General features: G+C 43.3%; 2 long non-coding RNA genes across 3 annotated transcripts; one reads left to right on the top strand and one right to left on the bottom strand.

The window, feature by feature from the left end:
* Positions 1-1,826: 1,826 nt before the first annotated feature.
* Positions 1,827-3,854, bottom strand: LOC309341847. 2 transcript variants are annotated; one of them, XR_014156588.1, is made up of 3 exons: positions 3,341-3,854; positions 2,711-2,903; positions 1,827-1,967 (listed from the first exon to the last, which is right to left on the bottom strand). It is a non-coding gene; the product is annotated as an uncharacterized lncRNA (long non-coding RNA). The 2 variants fall into 2 exon arrangements; XR_014156589.1 differs by having other exon boundaries at positions 1,827-1,964.
* Positions 2,989-8,300, top strand: LOC309341846. Its single transcript, XR_014156587.1, has 3 exons — positions 2,989-3,206; positions 6,016-6,078; positions 6,569-8,300. It is a non-coding gene; the product is annotated as an uncharacterized lncRNA (long non-coding RNA).
* Positions 8,301-13,083: the final 4,783 nt, after the last annotated feature.

Raw genomic sequence — 13,083 nt, 5'->3', positions numbered from 1 at the left:
GGCATACCACACCAGCATTAAAAAAATTAGAGGGGGGGGGAATGAGTGAGTGGTTGGTTTATATTATCAGCTGATCAAAGAGGACACACTCATCACAGTCTAATCTTGTGCCATCAGAGCTGATCCCTTTTCATTAATATCTACAAACACTTTAAACTCTTGAATATGACAAAATCTATATCAGTGTGCCTTCCTCCAAATCGCATCTCAGATTTGCTTAAATTTGCAGCTGTAAGACAAGTGTATCAAATTGTGGTCTGGTGCATACAAATATAATAATTATGCTGAGCTTGCCAAACAACAAACAACTGTCTGAGTTTAAGCCCCCTTTGAACTTGAGGTCCAGGCCAAAGGGCCCTCCTGCACACACAAACACTGGCTGGCCTTGCTTGTGATACAGCTGAGGAAGTGGGGAGGGCCTCTTTCATATATTTTGCAATCCTCAGACTGGCAGGGGGAGGGATTTCCAGTGGCATCCAGGAAGCTATCTGTGCAGGTAGAATATAGAAGCTAAACTTCAAAGAGGATGCAAAGCTGTCGTTTGGATCCATCGTCTTTTACTTGCATCCCTAAGATAAACACAAGTCGCCATGTTCCTGGAAGAGGCTTCTGCAAAATGTTTCTTCCCTTTGCAAATCAGCAAGAGCAGAGCCAGGGCAGTGTTCATCTCTTAACAGGGACCACTCACAGTTGATTTGATGCGATTTGCTCAGTAGCTCTTGGGTGGAGCCAAGGATTAAAACAAAACAGACGATCCAGAACAAGCAGCGTGAGTCATATATTTCCCCTCACTCGCAACTTAAAAACAAGCACACTTCTAAATAATCCTTGAGCCAGATCTGTGTGCCTAGTGGAGTTTTTTGCAAAAGAAAAGCCTTTGGGTGTGGCAACATAAATTGGGGTTCATCAAGCATTTCCTTGCCTCAATTCACAGATTTCGGGGTCTCTGTACTGTCCCACCATCTTTGCCCAGGACATCTTTGCCACATGGTATGGTGCTCAACTGCCTGTTTTTCAACACAGATCCAAAACGTAGGAAGCTCAACTGCCTGTTTTTCAACACAGATCCCAAACGTGGGAAGCTACCATATACTAAGAATGTGTACACACTACAAATTCAAAACACAAGAATCTTGGGAGTTATAGTTTGGACAACCACTCCCAACACCCTTAACAAACTATGGTTCCCAGAATTCTTTGTATGTGTGATGTGCATGCACAATTATACGACTTTAAACATGATGGCTTCCTCCAAGGAATCCTGGGAACTGAACTTCATTAAAGGTGCTGAAAGCTGTTAGGACACTCCTATTCCCCCACATATCTACAATTCCCTGGGAAGAGGAATTGATGGTTAAACCACTCCGGGAACTGTAGCTCTGGAAGGGAATGGAGTCTCCTAAAAACTCTCAGCACCCTCAACAAACGACAGTTCCCAGGAGTCTTTGGGGGAAGCCATGACTGTTAAAATGCTGTAGCATTGCTTTAAATATATGGGGCAGATGTGGCCTAAGTCAGACCACTGGTATCAGTATCAACTGTATAGACAGACAGGAATCACTGCCAACCCTACCTTGACATGCTGGTGTTTGAACCTGGTGTTTTTTCCGTGCAAAATATGTGCTCAGGTGCTAAGACATGGCTCCTCCCTACTGTATAACTGCTTCATCACCTCAGGTCTCCCCAAGTTCCAAAGTAGAGTGGGCAAATGTCCCAAATCCAGGCCTTGTTTTAGCTTCCAAGGAACCTCTCAGCTCAAGGTCAACACAAAAAAACAGCTGCCTCAATGGTGCCTTAACGCCCCACCTGTGTGTTTTATTAAGCCAGCAGCAAGCTGTTTCTGTTGTCTTCTGTTCTCAGAAGTCCATGCATTGCCTGACGGGTTCTTTCCTTTCCTCGCCACCTGACACATCTGGACTGTACTTCATATTTGTTTGCTGGCTTCAGGTGGCTGTTTGCTCTCTCTGCTTTTTAAAATTCCGAGTCAAGAGATGAGAGACATTAATGGCCTGTCCAATGCTGCATTAAATGGTGAGCAAAACACGCCTCATTTACTAAAACACCCTAGTTCGGCAATACGATTGCTAGAGTCAATACCGGTGATCCCGCGAACGGAAGCTCAGGTAAGTATTGACACAAACTCTGCTGGCTGCATGACTGGATTAGAAGAACCACTAAATAAAGCTCGGCTCGGCTCACCACCATAACAGAACGGGGAAAGATGGCTTAGTGGTTTTTAGTAGTTTCATGGTGTACCAATTCTGTTAAATAAATCAATAAAAAGGAACAAGTTTGGAAGCGAGTAAGTAATAGGCACAAATTGCCTAAAGAGGGTGTGCATACAAATGACTGTTAAGACTTAAATGAATTAACCAAACCTATGCCATTTAAGATACTGCATCTATCCCCTGAATGGTGTACAGAGGATGATAAGGGGCCTGCACAGAGACATCTGAGCACCAGTATGTTGTGTTCTTGGAGGCCTAGGACAAGGAGGAAGGGCCTTAGTTTCCTATACCCTTTTTCAAAGGATGGTACTTTGTAAATGTTTAGTGCAATAGAAATGAAATCCATATGCCAGAGCAAAAAATCAGAATGCAACCTTTGAGGACACTTCTGCAAAGGCATGAGTAGCCAACATGACAAATAGTTGGGGGTTAAGGAGAGTTGTGGTTCAACAACATTGGAAGGGGGGCACCACATTGATTACCTCAGTATTGTGGATACACAGGCCCAGATACGAACGGACATTGGTGCCTCCCTCACACAACTGCCTCTGTGTTGCTCCATGCTGACGTGCCCGCCATTTGCTCAGTTATTTTCCACTGAGATTCTATTCAGAAGGGATGAGCACTATTCCCACTGATGCAGAAAGAAAACGCTTGCTGAGACACACCTCCCACCTGGGAAAGGCAAAGAATTTGGCATTTTGACACGTGCCTTCAGTTTCGTTTATCTGGGCTTAAAATGCTAAGCCACCTGAATGCTCCACCTATTGAAAATATTTGTCGAGTGAGCATCAGGGTGGGGGTGTCTTGGTTTGTATATAAAACCAGCATGGGCTGGAGACACTGCCGCAGAATGTTTAGAAGGCCGATGTTTTAAATTTGGTTAAGGATAGAAGCTGTTGAAAACAACCATGTCTGGAAAGCAACCATGTTTTAAGGGCTTCGCTCAACAAGCTGAAGGGACTGTGCAGGATGCTGGTAAGAAACTCTATCTATCTATCTATCTATCTATCTATCTATCTATCTATCTATCTATCTATCTATCTACTGTATCTTGGTTTCACTTCAGATGCCCAATGAAAAGTAGTTTTGTTCTCAGGGCTGGTTTATACATTCTCAGTAGCATCAAGCTGGTCTCCTTCCTTCCTGGTCTCTGCTTCTTGTAAACCAGAATGCACCCCTCTGAAAAAGTGTATTGCTGATTGAAGACACTTCCAACTCTATGTTTCTATGCCTCTAGGAACTAACTCTTCCAACTCTATGATTCTACAACTCTGTGGCATAGCAAGTTTAGCTGCATCCACACAGCATTTTATTCCATTTTCACAAAGTTTCCTTATCTGATAATTTCCACACTTTATGCAATCTTTCCCACAATGTAAAAGCCACTACTGGAAAAACAGCGGACTCTAGCAGAAGTTTAGTGTACATTTCTAGGTTATTTGGCTCCGGGGGGGGGGGGGACCAATTTTACAACCAGTTAACTCAGCAAATTGCAGAGGTTCTGTGTTGTAGTCTCAGGTGAAGAAATTTCAGGCAGTATTTAAGCATACAGTTTTTTCTACAATATCAAATTTAGCATGGCATGCTGGTATATAGAGCAACAAGCCACAGTTCCATAATGCAACAGGTGAGGCAGTATAAAAGAAACATTAAAATCTGGGGTAGAAGTGCTAGCATTATAATTAGGATTGTTGGTATCCGTCTGTCTTGGGAGACAATGGAGGAGTGCGTCTTTGGGGGTGATGTCAAAACATTGGAAGGTTACAGTGCCTGCTGTGGCTGTAGAGACCGATACAGGAGAGACATGCTTTGTTGCAGTTGAGGCAGATGAAGATTGTGCTGTTGAATGCAGCCTTAGACTTCTATAAACAAGGTGTTATTGTTTTTAAATGCTTGAAGGAGGCTGAATTTCATTTAAAAAAACAAAAAACACCCATGTGCAGTCTGAAGTGGAACAGTCCAGGAAGAGCTTCACCAAAGAACAGGTTAGCCCTTCAGCAACAGGGATCTAACAGGGATCTTGATTGACATTATATGCTCTGCTTAATAGTCCTGAGCGTTAAAGTGGATGCAGCCTACTTTTATTACGTTTATTGCATTGTATCTTGCCTTTCCTCTGGAGAGCTCAGAACAATGTGCCCCACTCTCGATTTTATCCTCATGACTATGCTGCAGGGGTGCCAAGTTGAATAAAATTGGGGGGGGGGCAAGTGAGCCCCACCCCACATAAATGATCACATGAAGTGGCACACGCACACCATTTGAATGGCAATGCCCATCAATTTTTTTTTTTTGGGGGGGAGGCCCTCAAATATTTTATGAAGGCCCCCGAAAGGACCTCAGCCCCTAGGAGTTGGCTCTTATGCTACGCTGTGAGATAGATCAGGCTGAGAGATGGAATGGCACTGCAAGCATCAATGTTTGTTTGTTGTTGTTGTTGTTTAGTCGTTTAGTTGTGATTCTTCATGACCCCATGGACCAGAGCACGCCAGGCACTTCTGTCTTCCACTGCCTCACGCAGTTTGATCAAACTTATGTTAGTAGCTTCGGGAACACTGTCCAACCATCTCTTCCACTGTCATCCCCTTCTCCTTGTGCCCTCCATCTTTCCCAACATCAGTTAGGGGAGTGGTGTGAACTAGCCATCACTGTAGTACGCTCAGAGGAATGGTGAGATTTCTTTTCTGTACCGAAGTTAAATAGCCTTTCCTGCTCACCCCATTACTTGTGATGTCGCTGCTTTCCCCTCTCCTAAAAACAACTCAATTCTGAAAAACATGTACATTCATGTCCTCAGATGCCACTGATCTGCTAGGTCACAGCCATTCACCCAGGTGCTGTGATAAGGAAGATCTTGTTTTTCCTATGATATCTATGTACTCAGTGTGCACTCAAAGAACATCTTGTTATTGTCTGCTGGTGCGTGTCTGATAAAGTTATCAATCTGAACCACGAGTCTAACCTCATGATGCAGGACCACACAGCTTGTGGACCCACCAAGAGCATCTCACAACCCATCAACTACAAACGGAAAATGTGCCAGGGATTCATTAAACCCTTCGGGGGCTTCTGCATGCATGCATGGGGCTGTAAAAACACACCATGGATACCAGATGATCCTCAAGTATTGCTGATGTTTTCAGCTTGGTGGGGGTTACACTATGCTAGGGGCGGGGGAGAAATGTGATTCAAATCACATTCAAAGGTGAGCCAAACTGATTTGCACTTCCTGAAACAATACACGAACCGAAATGCAGCCATCCTTCAAAATTTGCCACTTCTTCAAATTTTGCAACACAGTTCTCCGGTCAAGCAATATGTACAAAAATGCCTATGCTATTGTAAAGTGTACAAAAAAGTATGCATTGGTGAAAATAATGCACAAAAATGTTATATAAGGGGGACTGCCTGCGAAAATATGAATATTAAGCAAAATTGCATACAAAGAATGTGTACATTAGGCGAAATCACACTAAAATGGTGAATTTTCATGAGGACTTTTTAAAAAATTGCAAACTGATCTCAAAATTTCTACAAATTTTTACAAATGAACTGAAGATGGGAAAAATTAGCAACTGAAAGAACTCAAATTTACAGATTTTCTCACCCCTACAGTTTGCACAGGTTTTATTATAAACTGCTCTGGGAGAAGAATACATCCTGAAAGAAACCTATGATATAAATAAGAATAAAATAAATATTGCCCTTTGATTTTCCTAGTCCCTTTCCTTTGTACAACTGATCTTTTTTATTAAATAAAACTGTTTTTTTCTCTTTCTTGCAGTAAACAAGGTGGGACAGGCCACGCAGCAAGTTGTGGACCAAGCTACCCAGGCGGGTCAGAAAGGTAGGACTCAAAATTGCTACTAGTTTAAAAGCAGATTGTCAATTCAGCATGAGCTGTGCCTGTTCCATTTATGATATGCATATACAACCCTTGGTAGGTTGCATAATGTCAGTGGTAGCCAAGCATCTGCTTTGTAAACATAATGTCTTTTCCATGGGGAACTCTGAAAATTATAGCTCTGTGAACACGGCAGCTGACTCAGTCTTTGCCAGTGTCATCCCAATGAGGAAGGCGCGCACACTGGAATTCTGCCAAGTGCAGGGAAAACACAGCAACATCACAACTGACCTCAAAGCACAATCCCATCCCTAACCTCTGACTGGTAAAGGAAAGGGGAAGCTGAGACATGAGAAGTCAATGAATATTAAGTGGGCTATTCTGCTTTTGCAGGCAGTGGTTGTTCAGACTGGGCAGCACATCGAAGCTACACATTAGGAACCAAGTGTTTGCAAAACCCCAATTAGTAACATCCTTCCTTCCCTTTTTACAGCTGTGGACCAAGTGTACAAGGCAGCTCAAGATGGTGTGACCGACCTCGAGAAAAAAATTGGACTCAAGAAATGATGGCCATCGTGATATTGAAATCAGACCAAAGAATGTTTGGCATCCTCAGATTCACACTTCCCTCTTCCATTCTGTCGTAATCTTTATCCTTACGGAAAGCATGAAATATATTCTCTCCATGCCCCCTTTTCTGATTTGTAGATTTGCAGTCCAAAGAAAAGAAAGAAAAGGATCATATCACCACCTTCCTTCAGAAGGAAAAATGTGCCAGATTTGGACAACTGAATTGTCTAACTACCTAGTCCGAGGCATTTTGGCACCTGTGATTGTCATATGGCATGAAAAAAGAGGGCTGCCCCTGAGATAAGATTTTTATATCCCCTGCCAGTCTCACGCCTCATTCTTGTAAAGACAAGACATCATACTACCACCAATATATCAGGAGTCATTCCAAGGATGGAATTAACTCACCTTTTGTCTGCTTTCTCAAAAAAAATAGCTGTCAACTGGCTGCCCCTGGGCCAAATTAAGCAGTACATTTATGACCCTCCTAATTTCCAATCCTAGAGGCGAAAGAGGAATGGAAATGAGCAGCATCAGTGACAGAGGGATTTTGGCAGGAAGCCATTTCGGTAGTTAAGGTGTGAAGCTTTGTGCCATGCTTCTACTCTCTTGTTAAAGTGGTCCCCCTCTGGCAACACTAGTTGTTGACCCAGGAGAGAAGGGTTTTATTTTCCAAAGTTATTCATATTGACTTTCCCTGTCCAAAAAATTGTTAGGCTCCAGGAGCATGCCATGTAGTGCATTTCTTGGAATGTTTCCCTTTGCAAGAAAATGTGGGTTGGTTAGCCCTCCACCCTATAGGACCACAAATAATCTGCAATTTGCCATCACTACTGAACAAATAACAATCAATGCGCAACTTTGCTTGTCTTCCTGAGATCTGAACAACTGCACTGTGCATAGCCAACCTGCACCTTGTGTGCACTTCTGCACATAATGTCTTTTACCACTAAACCTGTGAAGGTTTTCTGGTGGGTGTATTTTGAAATAGATCAACTCCTTTCTTGGTCGTTATCTGAGAAATGGGCTTCATCTATATATAGTTTAAAACGCAGTAGGTGGAATGGTTTCTAATGCTGTGTTGGTTTGCTCCACCAAGGAGCTAGAGGTGTGCAGCCTGACAGTGCAGCACTGCACTGTGAGTTCTCCAAGCACGATCAAACAATTGGAGGAACTACCACCATTTCTGATTCTCATTATCATGAATGTGCAGAAAACCCCATTGCCACCTGGGAACAGTTTTTGAGATCTCAACAATTGTACTGTGTACTTCCAGGCTGCACTATTTTTAGTTGAAACAGACTGCTTTCTTTAGCAGAGTAGTCTGTAATTGTATTGAAAACTCTGCAGTGATGCAATGTTAAGGCAGTCATAAGAATGGCTCTTAAGGCAGTCAATGGCAACTATTGCAAAACTGCAAAGTTTATTGAGGAGGGTGCAGGATAGCAATGGAACACTGTGTTGTTCGCTCTCTTCCAAGCAAACACAACCAACCAACCAACCAACCAACCAACCAACCAACCAACCAACCGGTCATAGCAATACCCATAAAGCATAATTGTTAACACAGAAGTACTATTTGTTGTTTTACCTTTCATGTCTTTCCTTTTCTTGACTTGAATGTTAATAATAATAAATATGCATGACAATCTGAATTCTTTGGGTGCTTACATGTGACTGAGCTCTATGCTACATTTCCCCCCATGGGAGTTGACAGTAACTTGCAAGGATAAAATCACAGGTGAATAAGTGTTGTCCAAGCCACCCAATCCTCCATGCCTACCTCCTTTCACTGTAGGGGCACTTTGAGACTGGGCATCATGTGGCATGGAGCAAGGAAGTCCCTGGTTTTATTTAAACCACACTTCAGCCATTCAACTCAGGGTGTGAGACCTCCGGGTATAGGGCAGTATATAAATTTAATAAATAAAATAAATTCGGCACGGCACAGGAGATCCACTATCAAGATATAGCTTCTTATGGATCTAGCTAGCTGAATTATACTGAGCAATTTTACCCAGAATCATTTACTTTTACTGCCAGCAGCTTTCCAGATTCTCCAGCAGAGATCTCACCCATCACCTACTCCCTGAGCAGTTACCTAAAGAAGCAAGGGGTTGCGCTTGGGCCCTTCTGTATGCAAAGCATCCCTTCCGTCCTGAACCTACCTGGCAGCAAGTCAGTCCGGGGTCAATCCACGTGTCCGAAGTACAGTCCCACAAAAATCCTGGAGCATCCAAGCGGAGGTCTATCAACATGGGCAGTTGAGCAAACACAGGCCCTCAGCTCTGCTTCTCTTTTTGCATGCTGATTGCAGCATCTGGGCTTGACGAGGCATATGACCCTCACCTGTTCCAAGCCTACTCCAGCTGAGGAATCACACACTGAGAGCTAGCGAGTCTCACCTGGCCAGCCAGGAAGCTGGGTTTGGGGCCCTTGCCTGCCTCAGCTTCTTGGAGCACCCCTCCCGCTGCTCCCTATGCCTCAGAGCCCACCATGTTCATGGAGACAGGGGCCTCTCTGGCTCTGGTGATAGGTCCTGCTGCTCTGGTTCCTGTGCACTGGCCCCCATCCTCTCATCATCCTCCGTCACCCTGTGAGTAATTCCTACATGAACCTCTCCTTCCCCATCCCCAGCTTGCCCCAGTGTGTCGCAGTACCGGCTACACCCCTCTCTGGGATCCTCTTCCACCTCCCCGTTGTCCTGCCAGTTCATGACACCTTGTATGCCAAAGTTAGGCCCTTAGATCTGCCAGTCTTTTGGTGTATGTGTTTTTAATTGAATCAATCAATCAATCAATCAACCAATCAATCAAAAACACGTTCAAAGCAGCCCCGGGGAGTCACCATTCTGATCAGAGAAAGGGAGATGGAGCGTCAACATTTTCCCTTTGCAACATTTTGTCCATCTAAGGACTCCCCAATCTGATATTTGCCCCACTGGAGGTGGGGATGTTGGCGTACAAATAGCAAAGAGTGGGACAACCTGGGCAGGGCCTTAAAGCCAAGGATGGAGTTTGAGATGGATGCATATAATAATAATAATAATAATAATAATAATAATAATAATAATAATAATAATTTATTATTTATTATTTATACCCCGCCCATCTGGCTGGGCTTCCCAAGCCACTTTGGGCAGCTTCCAAAAAATATTAAAATATTATAATACATCAAACATTAAAAGCTTCCCTAAACAGGGCTGCCTTCAGATGTCTTCTAAAAGTCTGGTAGTTGTTGTTCTCTTTGACATCTGGTGGGAGGGCGTTCCACAGGGAAGGCGCCACTACTGAGAAGGCCCTCTGCCTGGTTCCCTGTAACTTGGCTTCTCACAGTGAGGGAACTGCCAGAAGGCCCTCGGTGCTGGACCTCAGTGTCCGGGTAGAACGATGGGGGTGGAGACGCTCCTTCAGATATACTGGACCAAGGCATAATGTGATGGGGACCCAGTGCAGGGATTGGAGGATTGGTGTGAGTGACGGAGAGATCAATGCTTTTCAGAGGCGAGTTTGGGGTTAGAGGTTAAAAGACTAAGCTGTGACAAGGGAAGGCCAGAGAGCCACAGCATACACCCAAAATGGTAAATTTGCATCATTTATTGTGATGCAAAATTTTGAGATACTTTTAGACAGGTTATTATTTTGTAATGCCCAGGACAAATAGCCCTGCTTGTAATAGACCCAATTTCCCCCCTCTGTGTGGTATACAAAGCCACTGAGGATACCGTAAGTCATGTCAATTTCTCAGTCTTTGAGCAGATCATCGTGTGCGTGACGATGCCCTGCAGATTCCACAAACAGCCTCAGGTTAAGTAACACTGATGCACATTTTCACATAACATGTCAGTGTTACTGCAGTTTCTCTTTCCAGCCACGGTGTGGAGTAGAAGCCTAAGAATATAATTCTCAGGGTTTGCCGTGTTTTCTTTCCACAGCTTGTGAAGCAGTGCATGCTGATGTTAGAGATTAAGGCACATGTAGGAACAAGACAACTGACCACAGTAGAATTTGTTTTCTAAGTGCACAGAGTCAGCCCAAGGCATTCTGCTAGGTAGAGCAGTGAATGGCAGTTCCTCCCTTCCTAAATAGGGAAGCGGGAAGAGTGCAATTCAGTTTGAATAGAAAGGCAAACATACCTAATCCGTGCTTCCCAAAACAATACAAGAACCAAAACACAATGATCCTTCAAAATTAACACAACTCAGTTTTGCAGTGCAGTTCTCCACCTAAGCAATGCTTACAAAAATGTATATATTGGGGGGAGGAGTGAATAAAAATTAATACGTGTATTACTGAAAATCATAATAGTAGGGAAAGCACCTTCAGAAAATGTGTACATTAGTCAAAACTGCATATAAACATGCATTAGGAGAAATCTGTAGTAAAACACTGGTGAATTTTCATTTTTCAAAAATCTGTAAATCAGTGCAGAAATGTGGAAAACTGAATTTAAGATGGGAAAAGAGAGAAATTGAGAGAACTAAAATGGACAGATCCCTCCATTCCTATTCCCAAATCAAGGTGCAAAGTACAGTGGTACCTTGGTTTACTAACTTAATCCGTTCCGGAAGTCCATTCTTAAACCGAGGTGCACTTTCCCTAATGAGGCCTCCCGCCACCAGTGCCCTTCCACCATTCGGTTTCCGTTTGTAGACTGAGGTAAAGTTCACAAACTGGAGCACCACTTCCAGTTTTGCGGAGTTCGTAAACCAAATCATTCGTAAACAGGACTGTTATTAAACCGAGGTACTACTGTATCTGAAGCCAGGCAAAATATTTGGGCAGCTAGCTGAGCCCGAAAACCAAGCAAGCGGCTCTCGCTTCCCTGACAGTAAGAAGAGTGTGGTGAAAAATGAAATAACTATTGTTTGCCCTCTCATGACACCCAGAATCATGTGTGGGAGCACTCATTTTGCCTAATGGTCGGGCTGGGTCCCAGCATCACCGCAGATGACAGCAGCTAGGGGCCTACTTCAGAATGCTTGTAGGGTTTTTGGGGAGGGGGGCAGGGGAATGTCATTGATTCAATAATAGTGCACGACACAACATGTCATTGACATAATAATAGTGCATGAGTGGTGGGCTTATTTTGGACTACCCACACAACATTCTGCTGTATTAGCTGTTCTGTGATGCTCCATCCTATACAGCGGCAAGCACTGAGATCAGAGAAATGACACTTGTCAAAATTCTCCCTTCTTTTTAACACTTAAAAGGCCCTTATCGCTGCATCACATACCAAGTTGAACAGATATGCTTTCCAATATGCATTGTAAACATGAAAGAAAACTCTTCTCTTCACCCGAAACTGTATAAATAATTACTGATGCTTGCCAGCTGCCACGTTAAGAGACTGGGAGAATTGCTCTTTTGGGAGTGAGTGAGTAGTGCTATTTTTCTAGAAAACTGACCATGAGCACCTCCCTTGTTTTCTTTGAATGGCAATGGCGCCCACCTGAGAGGTGCTGGAACTGAGTTCCAGTGAGTTTGGGCTGGGGAAAAAAGCTTCATTAGGTCTTATTTCTGAGTATATTATTTCTGTATTAAGAGTACACTGTTAATGAATGCTGAATTTTGAAACTGTGGAAGTATGGGAGATTTTTCTTCTCTTCCCCTCCCCATTTTTTTCTTTAGGTATGAAATGAGCATTTTGCCACTCTCAGGGCATCCGATCAGTATCTGGCAGTACACATAAAACTAGAAAAACTGGAAAAGGTTAAGAGGCTGTCTTGCCCGTCAACCTACCTCAAGGACTCTTAAAAAAGCATAACCTGTTGTTTTAGCGATGTGGTATGTTGTCTGGCTGGCTGGTACACATACCTAACATTGCCTAAAAGTGTACCTTGGGCACTATAGAAAGCAACATAGAAAGCAAGCATCAATAAAGAGCAATGGAACTTTGGGTTCTGAGAACAAAATGCCTACCTTCTCATAGGTATTTTTAATGTTATTGAGATTTCTAGTCTTTTCCCCTGTCTCAAATCCAAGACTTGCCGGAGGAATGCATGTTCATAGAATGTAAGGTGTTCGGGAGACAAAAATAGCTTTCCAGTGTGAAACGTAAGATACATTTTACCACATGTATTGGCTATTGTTCCCCAACCCCTCAGCCAATGCCCCCACCCGAACAACCCCTAAACAATTGGGTTCTTCTATACCTGAAAACGGGGGGGGGGGGGAGAGAGATGGTGGTCCTACTGGAATAATCAGAATAATTGATGTGCAGCCCACCAACCAAAATAATAGAGTTGGTATAATATAATTGGATAACCTCTTTTTGACTTCTTGGATAGAAAGAAAAAGGTATGAGCCCAAGATGCCTGGACTGAACATTGGGAAAACATCAGCGGAAGGAAAAAATAAATGGAAACTACTCTGGATTGAACATTAAACTGCTGAATAGTTTTTACCTTTAGGAAGCTTAACATTTACCTGAAAT

The sequence above is a fragment of the Podarcis erhardii genome (assembly GCF_964252035.2).
Source record: "Podarcis erhardii genome assembly, chromosome: 5".
NCBI classification, from domain to species: domain Eukaryota; kingdom Metazoa; phylum Chordata; class Lepidosauria; order Squamata; family Lacertidae; genus Podarcis; species Podarcis erhardii.
The sequence above is the reverse complement of the archived record's forward strand: the minus strand, read 5'-3'. Positions and strand labels throughout refer to the sequence as shown.